A 16,101-nucleotide genomic window follows, 5' to 3' on the forward strand; every position below is an offset into this window, starting at 1 on the left:
ACATGACCGAGCTGTTCAAGCGATGAGGGAGGAGGCGGAACAGATCGGGTTTGATCCAGATTTAAACTTCCGAAATTTGTCTTGGAAAGCGCTTGGACATTGTTAGAGGCAAACAAAGTGTGGAGTGGAGCAGGGTATTCTTAATTCACAGCCACTGTCGCTCCACAGAGGTATTCAAGCATGGGTGTGGATATAACTGTGTGATTTCATACGTGCATATGTGTTTGTGTGCATGTGTCTGAGTGTGTGTGTGTGTCCATTTTTGTGCACGTATTGTATGTGCCGTAGTGTGTGTGAAGGTGTTCATGATGTCACCAGGGTGGGGGACCGTCCCCAGTTTGTCAGGGTGTTCAGAAGTGTGTTGCCACCACAGCAGGAGGAGTGATAGAGAGCTCTTCTGGGAAACTGGCCTTTTTTTGCTTACTATGACTGTGACATGTGGTTGTAACTGTAAGTTGCTCAGATAAGAGTGTCTGCTAAATGACTCAAATGTAATGTAAATGTGTCTGTCTGTGGGTGGGGACCGGGCAGCTGCAGGACACAACACTCATGTGGTTCTGATACTGTGATGTGTCCTCTGACTGTTTACAACCATTTTAATATTTAGGCTACCTGCAATGGCCTAAGAAGGCTGTCATTAGTGTTTTACAGGTAGTCAGTCAGTGTTGAGCAATGGTCTTGGTTTAGTGCAGTTTCTCCTATTTTTGCTGTGCATATAGCTTTAGCGTTGCTGGATGTGCTCAGTGGTGAGACTCATAACATGAGACAATAAGCATTGTGACCTTACATTTGTCACTGCATCTGTGGAAAATACAATGTAAGTACTGGGCACTGTCATCATATCAGATCAAATGTTTATCAATTCCTCCCCGGACTGATAAGTGATTTGATTGAGTGCTAAACCAGAGCACTTAACCACTCATCTTAAGACAAGCAGCAACGCTTGTGATTTCCAGTTCTTACTTTTTTGTTACTTTCACTTCTACAGTGCCCCCCCCCTCCATAGTGGGTAGCCTATATCTCTGGTTCTCTGGTTTTGCCCACCTCTCTCCTCTCTCTCTCACCCTCTCTCAGTATGGAACATGCCTCTGACCCTACAGAATGGTGCTTACTGTATTAGCAGGCCAACATAAACAGTCTCCAGCATGGCCCATCAGTCAGCACTGCTTCCCCCTCTCACTAACCCTAACCCTGTAAAGCTTCTATAAACCACTTGAAACATTCATCCTCTGTTCCCTTACTGCACGTATAGCAAATTCTCTCCACACCTCTAACCCCCACTGCCACCCCCTACCTCTGGGGGAGGGAGGGAGGGAGAGACTGGGAGAGAAGGAGGGAGTGGGAGAGAGAGAGAGAGAGATGACTTTGAGTACAAAAATACCTCTCCCTCTCTAGCGTAAATCATTACGTACTCTTGGCACTCCTCTTGTTCAGCTCAACCTGACCTTGCTGCCATTATGCGGCTGTCTGTCTCTCCCTAGCATTGCGGCTGCCTGTCTTGAGTGACGGCAGCTCACTGGCTTTAAGAGGGGCCTGTGGCTCAGCTCTGAGCTGCAACAGATCCATTCAGCCGGGAGAGGTTTATTGACGGATGGATGATATCCCATAGAAGTCTGCCTGGCTTGCCACCTCACCACCAGGCGCCTGCTGCCATCTCCGAGAGACACGCACCCAGATAAGGTGACAGGAAGTGGCAGCAGACAGGGGGAGGGGGGTGCGGGGGGTAGAGGGAGGAAACAGAGGGAGGGGAGAATGGCTGTGTCGAAAACATCACGAAGGAAGAGTGTAGAAAAGGGTAGAGAGAGAGTGTGAAAGGAGAGAGAGTGGAAGGAGATAGAGAAAGATATGGAGGTAGAATGTTAAACTAGAGCGTGGGAGGGGGACAGGAGGGAGAGCAGAGTAGACCTGTCCATGCTGCAGTGTGTGTGAGGGAATCAGAGTGCCAGGTGAATCCCAGACAGCACAGCGCTCTAACTATCTACCACCAGGTAAAGCCGTTCAAGCACTCATTTTATGCTCCACTGAGATCCACCTTCTCTTCCCTCCCCTCCTCCGCCTCCCCCTCGTTCACTTTCTATTGCTTAGCCACTCTCTCGATCCTTTCTTGCGCTCTGAATGTGTCATCTTACTGTGTTCTTGCACCTACCCTGCTCATCTTCCCACTCTCACACCGCACACGCTTTACTTCACGTGCGCACTCATGTACGCACACACACACACACACACATAGGAGTTGTCACACTAAAATTTAATAAATGATGACAAACGGGGAATCAGCTCATGTATATTTCATTGGGGGGGCCAGAGGGGTTGGGGTTGTGTGTGTCGGGGGTATGAGGGCCTCGCTGTCCCTCTGGCATCATGCTGGGCTTTGCGTGTTGTTGGTACCAGCAGCCAGTCACACTTAAGGCATTCCTCATGCTTCCCAGAAACAGTTTGGAAGAGTTTGTGCATATATTATGACAACATTCTGTGACATTTTTGTTCGATATGGACTTCCGTGAGGGTTTTTCGGGCACACAAACATTTTTCTGGAGGCAAGCCGAAGCCGAAGTCCACACCCCTTTGTTGGTGAACAGTAGGGATTCTTCAATAAAGTCTTTGTTGTCGTTCAACGAGAGACAACTCATTTTCATGCACATTTTTTCACTGAGAAATACTGCACCAAACATCTTAGTTAGATGTAAAATTGCGCTACTAAGATCTCCTCTGCAAAAACATCAATTTATGACAGATTTCTTGAGTATTCTTAGATAAATTCAGACTATTTTGAGGAAGTGTATACTGACTACGGCAACTCAAAATGGACAAACAGTACTACTGTTGCTTTTTTCTCTGTCTTTTAAGGGTGTGCGAGCACACTCGTTTGGCTAGCCGAACTGAAGCATTCTGATGCCTTTACCCTCCACACGGTCTGTCAATCTCATAAACACATACCTCTCCCTTTGTCTTTTGTCTTTTGTTGTCTCTCTTCTCCCCTTCTGTTATACACCCTTCTCTTTTTTTGACCTCTCTTCTTAAAGTGACAATTTATCCGTATGTTATTGCCTACTCTATCTTGGTGTATTGATATATGAATCGGGTTTAGATTTGGCAGCTTACAATGATAAATTAGTTTTAATTAGACAGTCATCGATTGGATAGTGTGGGCCAATACATCATGGCGGTGTACATTTGTCAGATCATTCAGCATGGGCCTCAGCAATGTTTGGAGTTGGACTGTCTGAAGAGGCCAATAAGAGAGGGGGAGGAAGTGGGAGTTGGACCTGTCCTGAAGAGGCCAATAAGAGAGGGGGAGGAAGTGGGAGTTGGACCTGTCCTGAAGAGGCCAATAAGAGAGGGCGAGGAAGTGGGTGTTGGACCTGTCCTGAAGAGGCCAATAAGAGAGGGGGAGGAAGTGGGAGTTGGACCTGTCCTGAAGAGGCCAATAAGAGAGGGCGAGGAAGTGGGAGTTGGACCTGTCCTGAAGAGGCCAATAAGAGAGGGGGAGGAAGTGGGAGTTGGACCTGTCCTGAAGAGGCCAATAAGAGAGGGGGAGGAAGTGGGAGTTGGACCTGTCCTGAAGAGGCCTGAGATTAGAGCCTGGGACTCAGTCAACACCGATCACCTAGTCAGGGCAGAGCAGCTATGGCCCTGTACAGGTTTGCTTGTGTCTTGGGATCATGTATACTGTGCTAATACCTATACAAAAAAATAGTAGCCATATGGCGAACTTAGCAAACGAGGCATTTGTGGTAAGTGCATTGGGGCCGCCATCTTTATGCACCTCCTCCATTCTACACATTTCTCCATGGAGCCGAGATACATTTTTGCATTTTTAAAGCAAATTTCCTGCAATTCTTCACATTTTGCCATGCACCTGAGAGAACATTTAGCAGTTTTAAAGTTAGTTTCCTGCAACTCTAGAAATGCTTTCAGTGCTAATTCTGTGTTCTCTTGCTCAAACAAAGTAGCAAAATGAATACTGCTAAATTCATTGTTTTGGGAATTTTCTATTCTCTCTGACTGTCTAGCTTTTATTTGGGGAATTTTTTTCTCTCAAAGATTATTATTTAAAAATATATAGGTCCATTATCTTTTCTACATACTTTATATCTAGTTTTAGCCGTTTAAGTTTACCCTGAAAGCGTTTTTCCATCCTGGAAATTAATTTCCCAAAAATATGTATTATTATTTATTTATTTTAATCTGTTTGGACTGTCAACCCAACAAAAATGGGTTGGCGGACCGCCCAAGGATTACAATGACAGGAAAATACCTTCCTACTTGCCTACAAATGGCGTGTGTAGTCTTCCATGGTCAATGATGGATTGGGATTGTGCCCTGCCAGAATGGTTCTGAGGACATTGGGGTTTCTCAGGAAAGTGTTTGAATGCAGCAGGACCATGGGGTTTCTCTGTGAAGTGTTTCAATGCACCAATTTGTGTTGTCAGTAATCCTGAGTGACAGCAATCCACGTTAAGCTCACCACCACCAGCAAGGGATGAGAGATCTAGAGACCTGCCTGTCGAGAGAGAGCGAGAGAGAGGCCAGCAATGTTTCTTTACAAGTGCCCCATGATTCCTAGCTGCCAGGGCTCATTGGCACTTCCCATGATTGACAGAACAAACTTAACCCTTAGCTGTAAACAATTTAGTAATGGCTCTACCCTCACTCTCTGACTGGTTGTGCTTGTGTGATGCATTTGTGTGAGAGAGAAATAGAGAGGAGGGGACAGGGAAGAGAGAGAAAAATATGGTTTGTGTAGTATGGAAGTTTGTGGACAACATTCTAAGTGGTTTTCCTCAGGCACCAGTCATCCATACTATGCTGATGGGTCTAGGGTCTCATACTTACACACTGTCCCCAACCCAAACTGTTGTAGAGGAAACCAGTCCCACGGTTTAAGATATCTTCCACCAGCCATGAGTGTGCTGTATCACTGTATATGCAGTGATTCAATTCATTATACTGTTGGATGGATCCTAGGAGGGAGAGAGAACGAGAGCAATAGCGAGAGAGGAGGACGACTGACATGAAGGGTGCTTTGTGATTGACAAGGATTAGTATGTGGTGGGAAGGCAGTGTTGTGTGTGGAGAGAGTGTAATTAGTGTAATTACGGAAGCAGGTGCTAACTGGAGCGTCTCAGCCTGACGGGGCCCTGCACTGCTCTGTGTGGATCCAGTGGTGTGCTGTCAGATGGGGCCCAGCCCACTGCCTGCCTTCCTGCGAGGCAAAAACAAATGGTCCGCCTCTCGCTGCCTTGTTAACATCATTAAAAACAGCAATGAGGAGCACAAAGGCTGGTCCTGCTGGCTGTCTAACGGAGGACCAGCGCTGTCACTCAAACACCATCTGTCCCTGACTCGCCTCATACTTTAACACAAGTTTCACAACCAGCCCTTGAAACTGAGATTTACAAATAATGAAGTGTGTGAAAAGTGTGTTGATTTCACATAGAACAGACAGGAATCAGTTCTAACCCTGTGTAGGCTTATAGTTATAGGCGTATAGTTCTTATAGGCTTATAGTTCTCCCCTAATATTCATACTCTGTAGTATTTCATCTGACCAATCAGGATTCCCCAAAAAGGACAGTTCAGCCACAGCCCTTTAGTGCAGGTCAAGGTATTTACATCTCTTAAGCATGTTTCTCAAGTCCTCAGGTTTCCCCTCCAGGCTTGTCTGTCTCTAGGGAGCGACATTAAGGAAAGTGTAAACGTGCCCCAGTCCTCCTTCTGTCACTCACAGCTGACTGACAGACAGACATCTATAAGGAGAGGGCTCCCAGAGGACCAGGGTCAGAGGGTGTGGGTGGGTAATTTCCAGTCACATTGGCTGATGAGTACCTGACTGCTATGACTCTTTTGAGAAGGCAGTGGGACTAAGTTGTGTATCTTTTCTCCCTCCTTTCTTTTCTCCACTATTTTTCCCATCCCCTGTGCAGGAAGGCACTCCCCCCTCACTGTCTTAGAGAACTGAGGAAATCGTGTGCAGTTTGTAAATAAGGTCTGTCAGTAGAATTACACTTCTCTGAAATTGGATTTTCCCCAGCTACAATAGTCTATTGTGATTTTCTACCTTATATTATATCACCCAGCACCACTGGCAGGCAGACTGATTGATCAATGAATGCACATTAATGCTAGAGCACTGTCGGCTGTAGCTGTTGTCAAGAGATGGATGGAGAGACAGAGGAGGATGGAGGGAATGAGAAAGAGAGATTATCATTGACTCTACTATGCAGTCATTCAAAGGAGGTTCCCAGGATCGGTACAGCACACCCTAATTGGGTGCAAGAAAGGCTTCTGGAATCAATTGGTGGGGAGGGGGGAAGGAGGGATGAACGGGGGGAAGGAGGGATGAACGGGGGGATGGAGGGATGAACGGGGGGATAGAGGGATGAACGGGGGGAAGGAGGGATGAACGGGGGGATGGAGGGATGAATGGGGGGATGAACGGGGGGAAGGAGGGATGAACGGGGGGATGAACGGGGGGAAGGAGGGATGAATGGGGGGATGAACGGGGGGATGGAGGGATGAACGGGGGGATAGAGGGATGAACGGGGGGAAGGAGGGATGAACGGGGGGATGGAGGGATGAATGGGGGGATGAACGGGGGGAAGGAGGGATGAACGGGGGGATGAACGGGGGGAAGGAGGGATGAATGGGGGGATGAACGGGGGGATGGAGGGATGAACGGGGGGATGGAGGGATGAACGGGGGGATGAACGGGGTGAAGGAGGGATGAATGGGGGGATGAACGGGGGGATAGAGGGATGAACGGGGGGAAGGAGGGATGAATGGGGGGATGAACGGGGGGATGGAGGGATGAACGGGGGGATGGAGGGATGAACGGGGGGATGAACGGGGGGATAGAGGGATGAACGGGGGGAAGGAGGGATGAACGGGGGGATGAACGGGGGGAAGGAGGGATGAACGGGGGGAAGGAGGGATGAATGGGGGGATGAACGGGGGGATAGAGGGATGAACGGGGGGAAGGAGGGATGAACGGGGGGATGAACGGGGGGAAGGAGGGATGAATGGGGGGATAGAGGGATGAACGGGGGGAAGGAGGGATGAATGGGGGGATGAACGGGGGGATGGAGGGATGAACGGGGGGATGGAGGGATGAACGGGGGGATAGAGGGATGAACGGGGGAAGGAGGGATGAACAGGGGGATGGAGGGATGAACGGGGGATGGAGGGATGAACGGGGGGATGGAGGGATGAACGGGGGGATGGAGGGATGAACAGGGGGATGGAGGGATGAACGGGGGATGGAGGGATGAACGGGGGAAGGAGGGATGAACGGGGGGATGGAGGGATGAACGGGGGAAGGAGGGATGAACGGGGGGATGGAGGGATGAACGGGGGAAGGAGGGATGAACGGGGGAAGGAGGGATGAACGGGGGATGGGGGTATCACAGATGGAATTAAAGTTGTGCCGCCTGAAGGTAGCAGGGTCTATACTGGAATCGATTTAGGAGGCTAGAAGATATTAGTAGAGTCAGCCAGGCAGTCTGGACCCACTCACCCCCCTCACCTCTCCACCCCTTCCCTCTGACTCCTGGCTTCAGTCCTCTGCTTTCCAGATCAGTCAGACGCTCTCAAATCAGGATCATCTCATACAGACATGCTGGTAGTGATTGTGGTGGGCAATTCTGGAATGGATGTCACGGAATATATGCATTTTTTACTGTATTAAAACTTGAATAGATTTATTAGTGGTCTAGACTCTTAAATGAATGTGTACTGCGCCTCAGGACTTGACGAAGGCTGAATATTTCAATAAAAACCGAGGTCTCCAAAATAATATTGTATGAATACCAAGATGTTCCAAAGGCCTTTTGAAAATAGATTTGTATTATGTTATCGCCACAATGTACGTTTTTAGACACAATATTTTTTTAGAGGGAATGAAAAAGAGCAAAACATTAACAAATGAAATACAGTTGACTATTATTTCTTTAAAATAGCACCCTTGAGCTCCCTGAACTCCTCCCGATCAGAATGGCCCATAAATAAACCACAGTCCAGAGAGTTGGACAATGTAACTTAGTCAAGTGGATCTGGGATGAAGAAGTATGCGGATAGACGGTGATTACAGTAATTGACGTTGATCTTTTCATCTGTCCTCCTTGGTCAGTAACCGGAAAATATAACGATTGGATTGCATTTGTGGTTTTTGAAAGGGAACCTACTCTCTCTCTCTTGGCGAGGCGAGCTGTCCTTGGCCCCAGTGGAAGGGTAATTGCAGCCGTGGTGAAGCTCTTATCTACTCTGAAGGGTGTTTTTAGAGGAACAGAGGATAAGAGCTCTTCAGAGGTTTCTTCTCCACCTATATTTATACCAACCGCAAGCCAAATGTGTATCTGTATGAGTACATGTTATATGACAGAGAGAGAGAGAATCCTCTTATGGGTCCTGGAGGAGGCCAGTTTTAGAGAGAACAGAAGTGTCTGTAGAATGGAAATAGTGTAGAACAACAACGAGGCCTAATGCACATAGCTGTTTTAGTGTACATTTATGTCTGATATAACAGCCTGGGTTTATCATGGCTGGCATGTTTTTGCTCAATTGAGTCGCAGGGTAAGAGTGCCCATGTAGAGCTGTGTACACTCTCCCGTTCTCTTCCTCCTTCCTCTCTCTCTCTCTCCTTCCTCTCTCTCTCTCACACACACACACACACACACACACACACACACACACACACACACACACACACACACACACACACACACACACACACACACACACACACACACACACACACACACACACGCACACGCACACGCACACACACACACCCTCCCTCCCTCCCTCTGTCTCTCTCTCTGTGTGTTTTATGGCCTTGGATGGAGACTGTTTAATCGCCCCTGGCTGATTTGACTGTTGTTGTTTGCTGTCTGTGTGAATTGCAGGTTGCAGGGTGCTAAGTAACACAGGGAAACAGTGGCACACTGGCACATTAATTGAGCCCTTAGCGGCTTTTCCCGCTCCCTAAAACAGATGCATTTCACTGTCTTATCAATCCAAGACACATATTTCCATATTTTTCCAATATACTGCCTGTGTTTGTCACAGCAAACGACTCCCTGTTGTAGTTGATGTGAATATACTTGCAAAACAGACACAAGGCCTAATGGTTTTTATATATTATACACAGCACGGTACACAGACAGAAAGCCATTGCCCCCTCCCTCACCTCTCCTGGAGACACACAACTACCGTTGAGTTAGGGCCGTGGGTCTCGTCTCGCTGCGTGAGTTTAGTCTAAACGGCGCTAGACCGGAAGGGTCCCGCTCACTGGAGCACCATCAGCTCATCTTACCCTCCTCTGAAAGCATCTCAATTATTCAGCACCAGGCGGGCCTGGTCTCAGAGTCAGTTCCTCCTGTAGTGGGAGCTCCACCAGGGAACAGCGAGGCCACCAGGCGGGCCTGGTCTCAGAGTCAGTTCCTCCTGTAGTGGGAGCTCCACCAGGGAACAGCGAGGCCACCAGGCGGGCCTGGTCTCAGAGTCAGTTCCTCCTGTAGTGGGAGCTCCACCAGGGAACAGCGAGGCCACCAGGCGGGCCTGGTCTCAGAGTCAGTTCCTCCTGTAGTGGGAGCTCCACCAGGGAACAGCGAGAGGAAACATCTCTCTGTGCGTGCCGGCCAGAGTATCCAGGGGACGAGCACCACGGACACTCCTGTCAGCTCTCATCCCCGGAACCCACAGCACAATTAACGCCATGACACGCTGTCACTTGGAGTGTCCGACGGTGGAGGAAAGAGGCTCTTCTGGAAAGCGTAGAGTTGAACGGGTCCACCGGTGGCCTGAGTGACATTAAAAATAACATGGCCTCAAGGGAGAAGACCGCTAGGAGAAATAGCTGTGGCTAAATATCTCTATTTCTACTCTTTTATTTCGAGATCAAGTCACACTTTCAGCCCGATATGTGCCTGTAACTTCGTCTCTATTCCTCAGTACTAATTAGCCGCTGTTAAATTCATTTCAGGATTGTGGGGGGTGGACTGTGGAGACATGAATTGGTCATCATGTTTAGTTATGTGACCCAGGAGCTGGCTGCAGTGCTGGGCTCAGTTATGAAAAGAGCCTCAGATGTAATGTGAATGTAGATATAAATCAGCCTGGTGGTGGGGGGCCTGTAATGACAAGGCCCTGGTCAACAGTAGTGCACTGTATAAGGAAAAGGGTGCTATTTGGGATGGGGCCTAGAACTCTGCTCTGGTTCAGTAAGCAGAGAGAGAGCCGAGAAGCCTTAGCTGTGGCTCTGTGATCCGTACAGCGCTCTGGCCTAAAAAAAACAATAGTGACGGGGGAGAAACCATACAGTTACATATCGGGATATTATTTTTGCCGATATATCATATTGTTTTGACAGTATCGCAATATTTTTGCGCTAGTTGGCTGTACCTGCACCAAATCTCCTTCATAGCTTGTTCTCCATCTTCTTTTTAAGTGGGGAGACAATTTTTTTCATGGCACTTTCATTTGCATGACTGATCAAAAGTCGTTTTCTCATGGCTCTCTCTAGTCCCTCTGCGGCAGACATATGGTGAGCAATATGTTTGGAACATCAAATCGCAATTGAATTACAGTATAGAATCGCAATACATATCGTATCGGCACCAAGGTATCATGATAGTATTGTATTGTGAAGTCCCTGGCAATTCCCAGCCCTACACTACACAATACACTGCCTGTCCTCTGACTCCGCACTGAGGACCACGTCATTGGTCTGGGGGGGTAGGAGGGGCCAGACGGGGCGAGGTACAGTGTGCTCTGTGCCCCCCCCCATCAAGGTGGTGTATACGGAGTCTGTGTGTGGTATTTGTGAGCCCCCTATATGTGTACACGCCACGGTGGTGTGTGTGTGTGTGTGCGCGTTTTGGATTATTTTGTGTGTGCACTCTCCTCTCAAATGATGTTCTCAAGGACAGGCGGTGTGAAGGGAGTGTCCTTGAGCTATACAGATGAATTCACTCCTTTATTGAATAGGGCATGTAACTGTGAATGGGGTGTATAGGCTACGGGACGGGAGAGAAAGCACCAGTGTCAGTCCATTATTGGAGTACTCTGCTGTGTGTTGTGTTCCTGCCATGTAACTTGTCTTGTAGCGTGTCGTTTCCCCTCCCATCCCCCCACATCCCTGTCTCTCCCCCCTGGCAGGCAGGATGAGGGTACCACTGTACTGTAGCTCTGTGGTTAAGGTGTTGAGTGCTGACCGCTGTCACAGAAGGAGGGGAAAAGCTGTGGGAAGAAACAAAGCCATCTCATGCCATTGATTCCCATCGGCCAGAGAGAGAGACGGCTCAGAGAGAGAGGGAGGGATGAGGATGGAGAAATGGCGAGAAAGAGAGGGAGAGAAGAGCTGGGCGAGAGAAGGAGAGAAAACAAGTGTATTCACCTTGATGGGGGGGGGCACAGAGCACACTGTACCTCGCCCCGTCTGGCCCCTCCTACCCCCCCAGACCAATGACGTGGTCCTCAGTGCGGAGTCAGAGGACAGGCAGTGTATTGTGTAGTGTAGGGCTGGGAATTGCCAGGGACTTCAGTGCGCCACACACACACTCACCGTCTCGCCTCACAGATGGCACTCTTTTAATGTTGCACCTACAGGGTGGTGTCTGTGTTTTGCTTGATTGGCTGTGGTTGAATCAACGGTGGGTGTTTGACTGTCTTCCTCCCCTGATGCTGCCTGTTCAGGGCTGATCAGTGATCAGGGTCTGTGAACAGTGATCTCACAGTGGTATATCTGTCAATGTCAGCTCAATGTTTCTCCCCTCCCAGCCACACTGTACCTAGATCAGATCAGTAATCAGAGCACTTTCCAGCAGCACCTCCATCTGCGCTGCTGTCCTCCTCTCCGCATGCACCCAGCTAGTGTTCTAGCAGGCAGGCAACTCACAGGCGGGCAGGCAGGCAGGAAGCTCGCAGGCAGGCAGCTCACAGGGAAGGCAGCTCACAGGGAAGGCAGCTCACAGGGAAGGTAGCTCACAGGGAAGGTAGCTCACAGGGAAGGTAGCTCACAGGGAAGGTAGCTCACAGGCAGACTGGAAGGCTGTTGAATATGTATTACTTAATCAGGGTGATTGACGGAGTGGCATTTCCATCTGTTGGGATATGGAGAGATTTCTCTCTCTTTCTCTTTCCTCTCTCTCTCCCTGGGCTGTAGCTGTTCCCACACTGTCATTAGCTTTCTAGCTAAGTGACATTAAGTCTGTGCTCTGCGATCTCCCTAAGCTGCTGCAGCCTCCATCTCAGAGCTGTAATTGTTTCTGTTTTTCCCGGGTTGTCTGAATGAACTTGTCATCCCTCCAGCCTCTCTTCCTCTTCCCCCTGCTCCCCCCTTCCTCCTCCTGCTCCTCCTCTCTGTAGCCAGGCCCTATAAAGGTCCAGAAACGCAGGCTATTTGTCGCAGGGTTGTGTTCGCCGCCCCCTAAGCCCCCCGCTCAGTTTTATTTCAGCAGTGGGAATTGGCAGCACAAAGTGCAGCATGAAAAACAGAGGGCAGAAAGTCATTTTTTTTGTTCAATTGCAGCTCTCAAACCCTGACATCAGTATTCCACTCAGACCTGGAGTCTGACAAAAAGCGAAAAAGAGCAAAAGCGAGGGACGGAGAGGGGGGCGAGGGACGGGCAGAGAGAGACAGGCGAACATTGAAGTCTTTTGATTGCAAATTGTAAATGCGCCTCTCCCTCCATCCCCCTCTCTCTCTTTCTCTCACCATCTTGTTTCAAAGCAGAAGGGACTCAAGCTGTAGGTGAAATAAATCACTGGCAGCCTGGGCGAGGAAGGAGAAAGGGAGGGAAGGAGGGGTGGGTATACAGGACAGAAAGAAAGAGGCGCTTTAGTTCTGACTTCTGCTTTTGTGTTGGCCTTCACCGTGAGATGACCCCTGCTCTGTTTGTGCTTGTTTTCAGAGCCCAGGCGCTTCTCCAAACATAAAGAGACTCCCACATCCCCAGAGAAGACAGCCTTCCATTGACAGGTGAGTGACGGGGGTAGCGTCCTGACGAGGAACAGACAATGAGGGACGGGGGTGTTGCTGCTGTGAGGGGGGGGGGGGGTTGGTCTTGATGAGAGGAGGGGGTGTCTCTGCCTCTCTGTCTCTGTCTGTTTTAACACCCCTGCTAGCTAGGCTGAATCCCTCTGACTGTCAGTGGTGGCTGCAGAGAGCTCTCGCCAACTCTGCGCTCTCACACAACACAGAATAGAGTAATTTGTCAGGGGGATGGATAGACGACGGCAGTGCTCCGAGTCAGCACTGGGGGTGGGGTTGGCTTTGGGGCGAGCCTGTCAGAAGTGACAGAGAGAGAGAGAAAAGGGGGAAGAGCGATGGAGGAGAGTAAAGAATGAAAGGGGTGAAAATGGGACGTGGGGTTGACGGTCGATGTGGGCTCTAGGGTGTTGTGGGTGTGTCCTCCGCCCCCTCCCATGACGACATCCCTGCGTGGCACAGCTGGACCCGCTGAGGGGTAAGAACAGGAGCCTCACATTTCTGATTAATGATGGAGTATGGTCTCAGACAATGTGCACGATTTGGACAAAAAATCTATCCTGAACAAAAATATAAACGCAACATGTAAAGTGTTGGTCCCATGTTTCATGAGCTGAAATAAAAGATCCCAGAAATGTTCCATACGCACAAAAAGCTTATTTCTCAACAATGTTGTGCACAGATTTGTTCACATCCCTGTTAGTGAGCATTTCTCCTTTGCCAAGATAATCCATCTACCTGACAGGTGTGGCATATCAAGAAGCTGATTAAACAGCATGATCATTACACAGGTGCACCTTGTGCTGGGGACAATAAAAGGCCACTAAAATGAGCAGTTTTGTCACACAACACAATGCTTAAGATGACTCAAGTTTTGAGGGAGCGCGCAAAACTGACAGGCCGCCCCCAGGTGGTAAGGGTAGGCAACAACACATCTGCCACGCTGATCCTAAACACAGGGGCCCCTCAGGGACGCATGTTTAATCCCCTGTGTTGAATAGGGTGTTTTTCATGTGGCCAAAGTGCTTAGTGCCAATCTGGTCTTTGAGACAAATCTTCTGATTAAAACCGCATGCCTTGTCAAAAGGACATTGACTTGATGTACATTAATGGCCAGTGTCTATAAAGGTTCATATCAAACCGTAAATGAAAAATGCTGCCAACATGCCAAACTTTCCAGCTGCGGTCTTGCATATTCAGTACCGGCCGTAAGAGAGAAGCTAACGTGTGTGTGTGTGTATGTTTTGCCCGGTACTGGTACTCCCTGTATATAGCCATGGTATTTTTACTTGTTATTGTTATTCACTGTGTATTTATTTATCTTTAACTCTGCATTGTTGGACCCATAAGTCCGCATTTCACTGTTAGTCTACACCTGTTGTTTACGAAGCGTGACAAATAAAACTTGATTTGATTTCATGGGAGAGAGAGAAAGAGATACATAAACAGGAAAGAAAAAGTGACGGACAGATTATTGAAGTCACACTCCCTCCCATTGTTTTGTCTTATATTGCGTTACCTAGTGTTGGCCAATAAGAAAGCTGAAAAGTTTCTCCACAAATCAGGCTCACTCAGCAGGTTACACAAATGGAACGTCTCATCCCATCCAAGATCTGATACATCATTAGCTTTTCCCCTCTGTTTGTTTTTGCTTTCTGTCGACTAGAGAAACCATTTCCACATAGCTTGTCCCATAGGGACGTTCGGTATGTAGGCAGTTGCTCTCCAGGCAGGTCACACCCGTTCTGTGAGAGCTACGCTCACTAACCTGCTCAGGCAGATGCAATTGTTTTCTTAGGCTCGGGAATTACAGTATCAGTGCTCTGCATCATATTGCAGCATTCCACTGGTAACATGATCAATCTTTTCAATTCCATATTGTAGGGGTTTGTTAGCTCAGCAATAGTGCAGCACTTTTGTGTCGGAGCTGCAGAAACCCATAATTATTCATTTTGACACTTACCGTAGATGTCAAATTGACATAAAACAACTATGGAATATTTTATCGTTCCCTCAGTACCAGTGGCGGTCGTTGCCATTTAAGATGAGGGAGGATGATTCTTTTTTTTATGAGCATGGCCTTATATCTATTACAGCATACCTATTACAGATAGTGGAGCAGGTTGAGAGCTTCAAGTTCTATGGTGTCCACATCACAAACAAGCTATCATGGTCCAAACACTAAAAGACAGTCGTGAAGAGGCACGACAATGTCTATTCCCCCTCAGAAGACTGAAAAGATTTGGCATGGATGGGTCCTCAGATCCTCAAGAAGATCTACAGCTGCACCATCGAGAGCATCCTGACTGGTTGCATCACTTCCTGGTATGGCAACTGCTCAGCCTCCGACGGCAAGGCGCTACCCAGTACATCACTGGGGCCAAGCTTCCTGCCATCTAGGACCTGTATACCAGGCAGTGTCAGAGGAAAGCCCTAAAAATTACCAAAGACTCCAGCCACCCTAGTCAAAAACTGTTCTCTCTGCTACCGCACTGCAAGTGGTACCGGAGCTCCAAGTCTCGGACCAAAAGGCTTCTTAACAGCTTCTACACCCAAGCCATAAGACTGCTGAACAGCTAATCAAATGGCTACCCAGACTATTAACATTGACCTCCCCCTTTTTTAATTCTGCTGCTACTCGTTATTGTTATTTTATTTTATTTTATTGTTACTTAAAAAAAGTTTTACTTTAGTTTATTTAGTAAATATTTTCTTAACTCTTGCATTTCTTAACTGCATTGTTAGTTAAGGGCTTAAGCATTTCAAGTTAAGGTTGTATTTGGCGCATGTGACAAATAAAATGTATTTGACTGTCATTCATATTCCATTCACCCAGCTCAACGTAACCTCAATAGGTTAAGGCTACTACATGATACTTGAATTTTCCCTGTACCCATCATGTGGTTGCTACAACCAAGCCTGTGAATAAAAGTTTACAACGTAGGTGCACAGGTAGAGAGAATTGAGTAATCAAGGTGACAGATAGTGACAGATTCTATACCGCCTTGCACTCTGTTGCCTGCATCTAGCTGATCTAGGATGTCATCATTAGTCCAACAGTTGCAAGTATTTCCTTCTCCCAACAAACTACGAGCTCTCCTCCTGTCACCTTTT

The 16,101-nt window shown here is 48.2% G+C and overlaps 1 protein-coding gene across 2 annotated transcripts in view; it reads left to right on the top strand.

Moving 5' to 3' along the window:
• The window catches only part of LOC139557289 (extracellular sulfatase Sulf-2-like), a 242,572-nt gene that overhangs the window by 19,544 nt on the left and 206,927 nt on the right, over nucleotides 1-16,101 (top strand). The window contains exons 1-2 of one of the 2 annotated variants that reach the window (XM_071371892.1): nucleotides 1,865-1,988; nucleotides 12,911-12,978. The gene's annotated coding sequence lies outside the window, so the exon portion shown is untranslated. Of the gene's footprint in view, nucleotides 1-1,864; nucleotides 1,989-12,910; nucleotides 12,979-16,101 lie in introns of those variants that run through there. The other variant, XM_071371891.1, reaches the window with a different exon arrangement.

This window comes from Salvelinus alpinus, chromosome 28 (genome assembly GCF_045679555.1).
Source record: "Salvelinus alpinus chromosome 28, SLU_Salpinus.1, whole genome shotgun sequence".
Classification (NCBI taxonomy): Eukaryota; Metazoa; Chordata; class Actinopteri; order Salmoniformes; family Salmonidae; genus Salvelinus; species Salvelinus alpinus.